Source organism: Falco rusticolus, chromosome 1 (assembly GCF_015220075.1).
Source record: "Falco rusticolus isolate bFalRus1 chromosome 1, bFalRus1.pri, whole genome shotgun sequence".
Lineage (NCBI taxonomy): Eukaryota > Metazoa > Chordata > Aves > Falconiformes > Falconidae > Falco > Falco rusticolus.
Window position 1 is genome coordinate 1478251 of NC_051187.1, and position 11570 is coordinate 1489820.

Consider the following 11570-nt stretch of genomic DNA (forward strand, 5'->3'; position numbering starts at 1 on the left):
ACTTATCTCATCTCTGATGAGCTGATCTACTCTGCTGCCTTTTAATTGCTTCAAAAGTTGAGCAGTTTTTCATGTTTTAAGGAGTGCTGAATTGTATAATTAAAACACTAACAGTGTAAATCAACAGTGCAGAAGAAAGACAGCAGAGAATTAAGCAAGCTTCTTGGCATAATAATAAAACTAAACCGGCATGAAAAGTGCCCATTACGGCACTGATGCTGAATGCTAATGCCGAGGGGAGCGAGGCACTGTCCGGCTCCGGCGAGGGGCTGTGAGTGTCAGCATGCTGCGGCAGCACCCCACATCCCCTGGTTTTGGCCCAAAGCGCAGTGTGGCCTCACCATTGGAGCCTGAGATGGGGGGGTGTGTGTCAGGTGGTGGCCAACCCCCCCCCCCCCCATTCCATGGCCCCTCTGCCCCCTGAGTAGCATTGCTCCTGTTCCTCGCTGGGAATGGATTTGCTTTTACTTTATTAATATTATTATTTAAAAGCTGAGTGGGTGTATAAATCAACAAAAATAATTCATAAGAGTCATTAGCTTCTCAAAGACGGGATCCTTTTACAACCGGCTTTAAATTAAAAAAAGAAAAAAAAAAAAAACCAAACCCCACCACATTCTGAAACTGCAGCTTTTAAAACACATCAAATACATTTCCTCCCTGCCTCCCACCGGCCCGGCTCCTCTGCCTAATGAAATTCAATTAGCATCCTTAATTCACCCACTGACTACCAGTTTTACATTAAAAATTCTTTCTGGTTCTGCTTGGGAAGCGCCGTGCCAGGGTTGCGGTTGTGCCTAACCCCGCGGTTCGGGGGCACCATGAGCCCCTCCATCCCGGCACAGGGTTTGGTAAGCAGCTTGATGAGAAGCCTTCCTCCTCCTCCCCCGCCTCCTCCTCCTCCTCCTCCTCCTCCTCCTCCTCCTCCATCAGCAGCTCTGGGAGACTCTGGTGAGGTGGATGTCGATGGATCCACATAGAGGAAACCTGGGATGCTGAATATGGCATGCAGCACCTTTCCGACACCCCACGCACCCCACATCCCCCTCCCTACACCCCCCCCTTGCCGAGATCCATGGGTTACTCCCGCTCAGCCTGGCAGGGCCATGTCCCCCTGTGCCCTTGGGGACAGTGGGGACCTGGCCGTGTGGGTGGCAGCCCCCTGGCAGCTCACGCGGGAGTTTATTTGCAGCAGCGGGTTGAAGCAGTGCGTTGGCAGCCGGCGAGATGCGTGTGTCGCTTGGCGATTAGATGGTATCGCTTTATCAGCGGCAGCAGCACTGGGGGCTGCGGGGAGGGGGATGACAACAAGAAATTAAAAAATAAAAAAAAAAAAAGAAGAAAAAGCCGATGTGATTTTTCTCTCTCTCCCTCTCAAAGGTCTGATTCAAAGTTAAACAGCCGTTGAAGATTATCTGCTGTGGGCTCCATCCTTCAGTGCTGCTCGCCTTGACCTCGGGGGCACTTGGCTGAGTCCTGCGCTCTCCTTGGGAGCCGGCCAGCTTGCTCCACGCACTCGCTGGAGCCCAGCGAGCCAGAAGGGCTGGATGCAGAAGGGTGCTCCGTCAAAGCGGTGTTTTCACACACAAGGGCAGCCGTGTTTTTATTATGCATAATTACACTGTCCTTAATGGAGTTGCAAACCATTTTTCCAGGAGGAGGGAGAGATCGGCCACTCGGGAAGAGAATCCGCAGCTCGTCTGTGCATCAGGGTGAGCTCCGAGCTATCAGATCGGTCCCAACCACGCCAGTGCTCGCTGCAGCCCTGGGACAGCAAGCGGGGGTGTCCCTGCAGCAGTGTTTGGTGCCCACTGCCCAGACCCCTGGGCCGGACTCTGCACCCTTGGCTGCAGTGCATCCCGCTGGAAGCAGAGCATCTCTTCTTCTCCCCATCCCTGGCGTGCACCCCTGATTGGGGAGCACCCTGCCCCCCCAAAGTGCGAGCAGTTTCCTTCTCCTGCTCTTCCCAGGGACGCAACTCTCCCCTACCTGCAGATGCCACGCGACACCCCCAGATATTTGCTCCTGCAGCGCTACCAGCATCCCCTCTGCCCAGCGAGGATGCATGGGAGAGCCAGCCCTGGGCAGTCAGCGGGGAAACCCATGTTTTCTGGGTCCTACGGTGGCTAGAACGTGGCAGGCATGGCTTGTCCTCAGGGATGTGACGCACTAGCTGTGTGCCAGGACAACAGCAGGATGTGTGTCCAGAGGTGTGCATGGTCCCTTGGGCACCCTGGGGAGCTGGCTGCAGGAGCCCCGCTTCTCAGCTGCACCCCACTGCTGCGGAGCCCTGGGCTGGATGCATGCCCACGAGGTGCAAAGCTGGGAAGAGCACGGCTGGGATGAGTATGGCTGAGATGTGCAAGCTCGAGACATGCACGGGTGAGATAAGAGTGGCTGAAACGTGCGAGATGGAGCCATGCATGCAGCCTGAGAGCCGCATGCCCGTGCGGTGCATGCCGGAGCTGTGCCCACCAGTGCCGACACGTGTGCCCCAGGCATGCACACCGAGCCGTGTGTCCCCGAGCTGTGTGGCCTCCGGGGCCTCTGCGCAGCCCAGCTCCATGATGCCAGTTGCAGCATGGAGGCACCACACCGGCACGGGTGCTCACCATCCAGCCCTTGTTTTGTTCTTCCAAGTCTCGGGTCCTTCCTTGCTGTGCAAAAGCGCTTGTGTGGGAAGGTGATGCACGGCAGAGGTGGGGAGCTGGCAGAGTTAATAGGAGACATGAAAGGACACGTTTGCAGGGAGATTCCCCTATTCAGGGAACGAACAGCAGCAGAAATTTATTTTCTCCCCCTGTTTACTCAAGTTTCTCTCCCCTGGTGCAGAGAAGGAAGGCCTTGCATGGCGATTACCTGCTCCGGAGTGTGAGTGCAATTTGCTGGATGCTTTTCTTATTAACAGGGACAGAAAAGTCTTCCCAATCACTCGGTATTTTCTTTCTTTCCCCCCTTCACTCTAATTCTTTCTTCCTTTCTTGGTTTTTAAAGCGAAAGGGCCCTGGCAGTGCTGCCGAGAGCCGATCAATTCTCTCCTAATGGCAGCTCCCATGCCCTCGCATTCATCAGCCGGGCTCTTAAAGAGCATCCGAAGCTTCATAGACGACTTGGGGGAAAAAAAAAGCCCATTTGGAGGCGAGATCATATTTTCTCCGTCTCTTCCCCTTTTGTTCTTTATTTGCGAGGACAAAGACAGGCGCAGGCTCGAGGTGGGGGAACAGGCAGCAGAGGCAGATGAAATCCGAAGAAACAAAAGAGCCTGTTTTCATGGAAATGCCCTGAAGAGGGGGGAGCAAATTTGGGGAGGGGGACACACAGGGCTGGGGAAAAAGCTGGTGGGGGTCGAGTTTGGCGGCAGCATCGCGGTTTGGCTGGAGCAGGGAAAAGGAGAATAAACGCGGCTGGAAGTTTTCCCGGAGGCATCAGGAGCCGTTTGAAGCTCTTGAATATATATTATTTTTAATTAGGGCTGGGCTGGATCCTGCCCGGGTGGAGCAGCCGTACGGGAGCCAGGATCAGCATCTGGCCACGGAGCGGCTCCTGCTCTGCTGCTGCCAGCCCTTGCGGGGCCGGAGAGGCCGGAACTGGGGAGGTTTGATGGGTTGCGGTGTTGCAGCAGAAAAGCCATTTCATACCTGGGTTCCTCATCACTCGCTGCGCTCGGCATCCCTCCCCAGGCAGCAGGGGAACAAAAACCGAGGGGTTAAAACAAAGCCAAGCGATGCAGAGCAGAAGGTGCTGGGGGTCCCTGCCTACAGCACATGCCACCCCTCCTGCCAGCGCTGTGCCTGGCCACCCCTGTCACAAATTGCTCTGGTCTCAGCAGGGCTGTGGGAGCACTTGGCCATGCAGGACGGAGCCCCATGGCCTGTGAGGGGCTGTGGGGTGAGGTCCCCTGTGGGGTCCACCCAGGGTGAGCTTTGGCTGGGGTGGTGGTGGAGGGGGTGGTCCCTGTGCAAACCCACAGGGTGTGATGGGGGTGGGGTGGGCGATGTTGGGCTGAGGGGCTGGCTCTCCTGCCACTAAATAATATTAATAAGATAAAAGTGAATCTGTTCCCAGGAGGCTGGCTGTTTAGGCAGGATGAGGTGGCAGCAGGGAGGGAAGTGCAGCCCCCCTTTCCTGTCTCAGGCTCCCAGAGTTCAAGCGTTTGCCATACGGATAAATGGCCTAATCCCAGGCAGGTGGGAGCGCGGTGGCTTGGCTGTGCCATAGGACCTGCTGCCACCAGCAGTGTCTGCGTCTGGCTGAAATCAGCCGAGCATCCGGCCCGGCAGCATGAGCGATGCAGGCAGCAAAGGTGGGAGCAGAGCCCGGTGCTCCCTGGGGTTCATCGCTTCCCCGCGGCAGGCAGCTCTGTGCTCCCACCTGTGAATTACAGCCGTAGAACAGCAGCAATAACCTGCCAGCCCCGAGGAGGATGCCAGCACCTGGAAACATTGGCTCTGAGGGCTTGGCGTTTTGGCGGTGCCGAGGGCTGCTCCCCTCCTTCCTCCTCGCTCGCCAGTGCCCATGCGAGTACTGGGAGAACTGGTGACGTTGCTGTTCCTGCTGCCGGGGTACCTGTGCGGTGGCACCAGGTGCCATTTAGCCAGTGGAGTGAGCACTGAGGTGCTCCATGACATGGCACAAGCTTGTTTGTGGCCCTGGACACTGGTGCAAGCAGAACCAGGTGCTCTGCAGAGGAACAGCAGCTGCTTCTGCAAAGGGGCTTTTCTGCAGCTCAGAGATGTGCAGAGAAAAGGGAAAGAACTCCATCTTAATTGCATTTCATTACAGCACGCCCTACTCTCCCAGCCCCCCTGGTGCCGGGCTCACCCCTGCCCCTGGGGACCCTCTCAAAGCCGGGCTCCAGGATCCCCCTCTGAAGTTGGAGAGATAAAAAGGAGCCGAGTCCCATCGCCCAGCCCCTCCGCTCCCCTGGACATCAGTTGGGTCTCCAGCCTGTGACAGACAGGGGCACAGGTCAGGGTGTGGAGCAAGGATTTGGGGTGGTGGGCTGTGTCCTGCAGGCTGGGAACCCCTGTCCCAGCAGTGGGCAAGCCTCCTGTGTGGGGCAGGACATGACCAGCTCCCTGGGAACCACTGGTTGCAGCATGGGCCCTAGCAGGCAGCTGGGGAGTCCTGGCTGTGGGCCCCAGTACCTCATCCTGCATGTCCCGGAGCAGGAGGAGTGGAGGGCCATGCCTCAGTGCTACCCCCTGCTTGCCCCTCTCCACCTGCAAAGGGGATTCACCCTGCTTAAGGGCACAGGGCAATGTGTGAGGTGCTGTGCCACGTCCCCATGTGTCACTAGTGCTAGCCTGTGTCCCCTCGACGTCCCCTGCACCTGCCTTCATGGGGAGTCACTATCAGTGACCTCGTGATGCAAATACCAGCCCGATACATCCAGGGGCCAAAAGCAGTGCAGGCAGGACCACCGCCCCATGGGTGCTGCAAGGAGGGAGGGTGAAAAGAGTGGGCAGCCCCAAAGGTACCAGACCAGGACCCCAGAAGGTGCTGGTGGACACAGGACACAGACTGGGCAGGTGCGTGACACTGATGGGCGGCATCAGTGGCGGCACTGTTGGGACGAGGGCAGAGCAGCTGCGGTGCCCGCCTGGCTCCTCGCCACCCCTTGCAGCTCCAGCCGAATTTGGTGTCATCCTGCAGAGGAAGATTATGGTAATTTTCCTCCCCCCTTATGCATAATTTTCCGACTCGGCTGCAGCAGAGGCTGTGCAGAGAGGCTGGGTGATGGGAATGTCATCTGCGATTCGATTATCTTCTCGTGCCTTCCTTCTTTTTTTCCTTGTGAAACCTTCATCAAAATATGTAGATCTAATTAGGACAATTACAGCGTGAGGACAGCTGAAACCCACCCAAAGCCGCAATGCCACCTTGGCTGAGCTGCCGGTGAGGGGAGGGACCGGGGCTTTTGGGGGTTTGGGGATTTTTTGGCTCTGCAGGGGCAGGGGTGGACGGGGTCAGTGGGTCCCAGCCCCACACACTGGCCCAGGGCTCCTTCGTGGTGCTGCTCATGCTGGGGCAGTGCCAGCTTTGGGGTGCACAGCCTCAAGGGGGATGGAAGTGGCCTCAGATGTCTCCCTGTGGACATGCCACCAGCCACGGCTTGAAGGGTCCTGCCAGGGGACCCTGAGATTGCACATGCTGGTGACAAGTCTGTGTCCTACCCTGCTGGCTGTCATGAGCTGGAGGGGTCTCAGCACCTTGCTGGGGGCAGCCGCCACCCCTGGTCCAGGCACAACTTGTCCCCCATCCCCAGGCGTGCCCGCTGGGCCACTTGGCGAGGAGGGGCCATCCATGAGCCTGCAGCTCTGTCAGCCTCATTGGTATTCAGTCCCTGCGTGGTGGCAGCTGGCTGGATGGGAGCCGAGTGACAGCAGTGACAGGTAACGCCAGCCACAGGGATGGCAGATGCTGGCAGGTTGGCAGTGGGGGCACAGCTCTGCCTGTGCCCACAGGCAGGGTCTGGATCTGTGCCCCCACACTAGGACAAGCTGTGGGAGGCTGGATGCTCCAGGTCCCTAAGCTCTGCAGTGGGATGCTCTGATGCTCACCCTGGGATGCTTGGGGTGCACTGACCAGGGAGTCAGGGCACAGCTGCAGCACTCCGCCAGCACCATGCAGTCCCCCCGGCCAGCCCTGTGCCCACCTCCAGCCGCCCACACCAGCCATTGCATGGGGAAGAAAGTCAAGCTGGGACTCTGTGTCCACCCCCAGGGGCGGCGGATGAGGGGTGGTGGCTGGGCAGAGCCGGCTGCACGGGCAATTAAGGGAAGTGCAAATTGTCAGACCCTGTGATTAACACTGCCTCCAAATCCGCATGAATATTAAAAGCCGACATTGCCCAGGCTCCCCGCACAATGAATTCTGTATGAATCTTAAGATAAATCGTTTGGATAACTTAGCGGCAGCTGTACTCCCTCGCCACCAACTGCCTCCAAAAATCATTTCACGTCAGGCGAGAGGAGCCAGAACAGACCAGCCCAATGCTGGGAATTGCCATTCGGAGCTCGGCGGTGCTGGGATCGAGGCAGGGGAGCACAGGGCACCCGGGGCGGTGAAGGCAGAGGCACCAGGAACTGGTGACAAATCCTGTTACTTGCCCTGGGTTCTATCATCTTTGGCTGGGACACATTTGCTTTGCCTTGGGGGGGCTCCTTCTCAGAGGGGTGGCACTTGTTACTGCCCCATTATGGTTACATGCGGCTCAGTGCACCCCCTGAAACTCTCCAGACACCACGTTCCCATTAGCAGAAGCACATCCTGCTCCTCCAGCCCCGCCATCAGTATCCTCCGGCACCAGCGCACAGATCCATCTTCCCGGGAGGAGACCTGCCACGTCCCCAAGCACCGCCAGGACGGGTTCCCATTGGCATGCAGCCGCTGTGCTTGCCGCGTGCTCCTGGTCAAAATGCAGCGGAGGAGCTGCCGCTGCGTCCTCGGAGGCCGGGGCCTTGATTGCATCCTCGAGCTGCCATAAATCAGCCCCAGAGGTCTGGCAGCACGAGGTGGGGAATTGCAATGTCACGGCGGGCGCCTCTCGGGCAGCGACAGGCGTGCAGAGGATGAGCATCACCGTGCCACGCCACCATGCGTGCCAGCGGGGCCAGAGCTGGCCAGTCCTGGGGGGTCTCGGTGACAGCTCTGTGACAGGAGCGCTTTTTGTGCACTGGAGACACGTGCAAGCTGCCAGCACCCCCATCTCCTTCCCTCCCTTTGCAGGGGGGTCCTCATCCCCTTTCCTCTGCCGCCAGCTTGGGGGAAGGCATCCATCCCCCCTCCTCGAGATGTCAGGGGAATTGAAAATACTGCAAATATTTCCGTGGTCTAAATTACACCGACCCCGGCAGGCTGCGCGTCACCGTAATCCAGGTTATGAATTGTAAATCAGGGGTGATGCAAACTGCCCCTGCCCAGGCGCTGGGGGGCTGCGTTCCATGGACCCCCCGGGCCCCTGTCCTGGGGCACCCAGCACCAGCACCCAGGTGCGTCTTTGGGTCTCATGGTGCCCAGGGGTGATGCCAGAGCTGGGACCTGCCCAGATGCTCCCTGCACCCCAGCCCCGCTCCAGGTCCCCCAGGCTTGGGCAGCCCCAAGGGGTTTCCCTCTGGAGGAACTCGCTGCACGCTGCCTCCTCCTCACCCTTCACAGCCTGGCGTGCTGGCATCCTGCCATCGCCCATCGGTGACCTGCTACTGCATGTGCCGGGAGCTGTGAACCCGGCCCGGAGCTGCCAAAGGGCCGTCAGATAAATCAGTGAATCAGGTGCAAATGGCAAAAGGAGATTAAAGCTGAGAGGAGCAGATTGAATCAGGGGCCATTAACAGATTAAATCATTACACAGAATCAGATCAACGCACAAATAATATGAATAATAAACATGGCTCAGAGGCACCAGTTCGTGCTTTCAATGTATTTCACCCAGAAGATGAGGGCTGGTGGCTGTCACCAGCCAAGTAGCCTGCAGACCGCGGCAGTGCCCGGCTCAGCTCCCGGCAGGGCAGGGGACACACGGAGGACCTCCATGGCTGAGGACAGCAGCACCGCTTGGGATGTCCCCATGGATCACCAGTCTTCAGGGAACCTGGCACATCCCCAGGGAGATGTTCTAGTATGACCCATCCCCTTTATTGGGGGTCCAGGCCAAGCTCACCCCACCAGCACCCTGCTCACCTCAACAAGATCTTGCAGCCTCCATAACACCAGCACCCAGAAGAGACACCACACCCCCCTCCACCCAGCACAGCTCTCAGAGGTTATATCCCTGAGCCACGACACCTCATCCAGACTTTCTTAATTGGGAATTTTAATTAGCAGCAACATTTTACCTGAGCAGAATTAGCAACCTGCAATGGCAGCACCTGAACGTGACCCCGGCACTCTGTGCCAATGCCTGGTGGCCCTGGCTCTGCAGCAAGGGTCTTCGAGGACCGTGGCCGTGCACCCCGCGCTCCCTCCCTGTTTGCTGGTTGTGCTTCTGCCAGCCATCCCCGGGATGTGGGACGCCAGCCTGGCAGCGGGGCTGGCTGGGGAGGAGACATCCACCTTCCTCCTGAGAAACGCTGCCAGCTCCATGACTTTTCCTTCTCATCTGAATCTCCTTTCCAGCTGTATTTTCTCCTTTGCTGCCCTGTTACCCCTCAGAGAAGGGGAGCAGCCACCGCATCCCCGCTCTGCCAGACTCCTGCTCCGAAGGGCCCCTGGGGCTGTGTGAGGCAATAAAAGGCTGCAAACAAAGGGAAAACATCTTTTCTCCCCAACTTATTTTCATACCCTTCACCAAAAATCCCAGGGAACTGGAAACAAAGCCCAAGCAGTCCTGTGCATGATCGTGGCGAGGGGGTTTGAGTCCTCCCTTGGCCACAGGAGAGTTAATTCACACCTCAGCTGCCGTCATGCCTATTCTGCCAGCGAAGCCTTTCTTCCCTAAATTCCTGCTTGCCCAGGAAGGCAGGACAAAATCTGAGCTGCTGTGACAACACCTGGGAACAAGTATTATTATGTGGTGTGACAATGTTTGATGAATTCATATGTGCCTAGGGGAAGGGACTAAGTAGGTGAATAAAGTGAGAATATTCTCTGTGACAATCAATACCCCTTCAATTGAACCGTCTCCGCAGATGTGACATTTTGATTTTTCTTCTTTGGACGTACTAACTGGATTTATGTCCTCTTAAAGTGGAAATAGCAGGGAGTGATGTGCTGGCAGTGGGCTGGTGCAGCATGGGCACGGCTGTGGGGTAGGGACGGCAGGGTGAGGTGATGGAGCTGGGGTGATGGGTTGGTGTGATGGAGCTGGGGTGATGGGTTGGCATGATGAAGCTGGAATGATTGGTTGGGGTGCTGGTTTGGTGTAATGGAGCTGGAGTGATGGAGCTGGGGTCATGGGTTGGGGTGATGGAGCTGGAGTGATGGGTTGGAATCATGGGCTGGTGTGATGAAGCCAGCATGATGGGTTGAGGTGATGGACCTGGGGTGATATGTTGGTGTAATGGAGCTGGGTTGGTGTGAAAGAGCTGGGGTGATGTGTTGGGGTGACAGGTTGGGGTGATGGAGCAGAGATGATGGAGCTGGGGTGTTGCATTGGGTTGATGGGTTGAAGTGATGGGGCCAGGGTGATGGTTAGGATGGGCTGGGATTTTGGAGCCAGGACAATGTACTGGGATGATGGGTTGGCCTGATGGTGTCATAGCAGTGGGTTGGGAGAAGGGAAATGGTTTGGGGTCATGAATTGGGTTAATGGGTTGGAGTAATGGGGCCTGGGTGATGGTTTGGATGGAGCCAGGGCAATGTCCTGCGGTGATGGAGATGGGGTGATGGACTTGGTGGCAATGGGGCTGGGCTGATGGCTTGGGCTGATGGCTTGAGGTGGTGAAGCTGATGCAACAGTACATGCAGGCAAGGCTGTGCCAGGGTGAGGAGATGCCTGGGCCGTGTTCCGCAGTTGCAGCTGGTGAAAGGAAAAGACAGAGCGGGGCAAGCCGCATGCAGAGCTGGGACAGCCCCACCTTTGCGACCTGTAGGGACAGGAGTTATTTGCAGGTGCCTCCTGCACCCATCCTGCAGCTGCCCTCCCCATGGGTCCCTCCAGCCACCGACCCATGGACCCACCCAGCCTGGCACTGGGTCCATCAGCTTTCACCTTGCCAGCATTTGCAGCACCTTCATTCCCAGGGTACCACCATGGTACCCACCGGCTGCACCCGCCGTGTCTCCGGGATTCCCGTCACATCCCCCGGCCCCAGAGCTAATGACTCATCCTCAGCACGGCCATTTGTTTGTACTGGTTTCAGACAGACTAATGTTTTTAATGGCACATAATCATTTTTCAGAAGTCATTTGATGCTACTAATCATCGCTGTGATATGCCACGATGGGATGTGTAATGACATGCTGAACAGGAAAAATGGCACTCGGATACCTGGTTCTTCCCGGTGCAATCTATATTTTACCACATCTCTCTGCCTAATGATACTTATAGCTGTTAATAAATGACTACTTAGGCACTTTTTTTTTCTTCAGTGGGCGATAAAATAATTTTGGATTAAAATATAGGAATGGGAAAGGGAAGTGGTGGCTCAAGCATTTCCCTGGCTGCTGGAAGGGAGCGTGTGGGAAGCGAGCAGCGCTGGGGCTCACGTGGCGGGAAGTTTGTAGAAGACAGCTTTCCCTGCTCATAATGTTTTAGCCTCTTAGTTAAATTAACAAATGTTTTTTTAAAAGAAGTTAAAATAAAACATTTTTTAATGAAATTTTATTGCTGCAGTAAGAGGATCCTCCTGGCCCCATGCCCAATGTCTTCAGGATGAATTAGTGTGCAGTTCCTCACACTCTAACTTGTTTTATTGCTTAATTAAAGGGATGCTGGCAATTTTTTTAAAAAAACATGCTTTTTCTTTAAACAACACTTTCCCTTCCCTGGGCTGCTAAAAGCCAGCGATCATGGAAGGGGAACGAACCTGGAGCATTGAACATGCCCTTTGCACCAGAAGCTCGCTTCCTTGGCTGCTCCTTGAAGCCTGCTAGATGCCACCATGGAGGGAAGAGCCCAGGTTCAAGGA